Here is a 1,401-nt window from a genome sequence, read left to right on the forward strand (position 1 = left end):
CCTGCGAGTCGGAGGCGGCCACGGAGACTGAGCGACCGCGGGGACCGCCACGGGCTGGGCGCGCGTTCTCGGGCTCAACACTGCCACTGTCTGACACAACAGGAGCAGTGTTGGGAGAGCTGCGCGATGAGACGTGAGATGTGATAGGCTCTCCAAACTGGGTGCAATTTTTTTTTTTTTATCCTGGTAATTACATTTCACTTTCAGGAGGTTATTTTTTTGTTACGTGATTTATCTGCATTCATATGCTCATGCTCATTTGCGTGTTATCCACAACAACTGGACACTTGATGAGGGGGATGGACAGTCGAACCGACATACAGGGTCTGGAAATGAACCCGGCAGAAAGTCTTCAGTGCTAACCAAACGTGATATTTTAATCTCTCTGGGTGTTTGTATTTGGGCTGCGGAAAGAGGCCTTCTCAGGGGAGCTGAGGAGTGGAAGGCCGCAGAGACGTCTACCTTACAAGACAGCGCGAGACAGATATGGGTTCAGGACGTCCTGTGAATGGTCTGCCTAAAGGGCTAGAGATGGAATTCGGATTTCCAGAGGACTCCGGACAGTCACATTGTATAGGACACTTTGAGGGTGTTTGGACTGAGTCGGGAGGCTTCCCCTCAATGCACAGGTGGGTTGGCTGCTGGTCAGGATTCCGTCGCAGAACCTCTTCGCTCTTGCTGCTCTTCACAGGGGCAGGACAATGCAATTGTCCAGAGATTGGGTAGGCGAATTCCCCAGACATTCGTCCTGGTCAGGGTTCACTCTGACTCTGAACATATAGATTGCGCCTCTCCTTCTTCCCCTAGGGGTCTCACTGTCTTTTTCTTTTTCCTTCCAGAGGATTGTTCTGATTGGCCACCAACTTTTCTTCTGTTACTCTTTACAGCATGATCTCTTTTGTAGTAACATTTCAGTAGGTCATCAGCTGGGCTTTATATTGGAGCATTGTTTTAATAGGAAAATAGTGCTTAATTAGAAAAAAAAAAGCCATCAGAGCACATGAGCTGGTGATGGAGGTAGAAATCAAGGCACAAAATACAATACAAACTGAACATTGGTAATAAGACAACTTTTGCCCATTTGCTTGTGCACTCAGATTTCTGAAACGTAAACTAAGGCCCGTAGAGGACTCTAATAGCATGTGGGCCATTTCCTACATCTCCAGTGGAGAAAGCAAGTCTCAGAAATCACAAGATTTCACCGACAAGCATGTGACTGGCTGCCGTTCATCTGAACCAAAGCAAAAGTTTGCCGTCCAAGTTCTTTCCCTAATATATATGAGTCCTCCTTCCTATGGTGTTGTAAAGGAGATAAAGAAGCACACGCCTTATTTAAAAATCACTATAATAGGTGAAAAGCAAGTGTAAAGGATGATACTGCAATGAAAGTTCACCCAGGAG

The sequence above is a fragment of the Fukomys damarensis genome, unplaced genomic scaffold (assembly GCF_012274545.1).
Source record: "Fukomys damarensis isolate Sample0158 unplaced genomic scaffold, DMR_v1.0_HiC HiC_scaffold_30, whole genome shotgun sequence".
Lineage (NCBI taxonomy): Eukaryota > Metazoa > Chordata > Mammalia > Rodentia > Bathyergidae > Fukomys > Fukomys damarensis.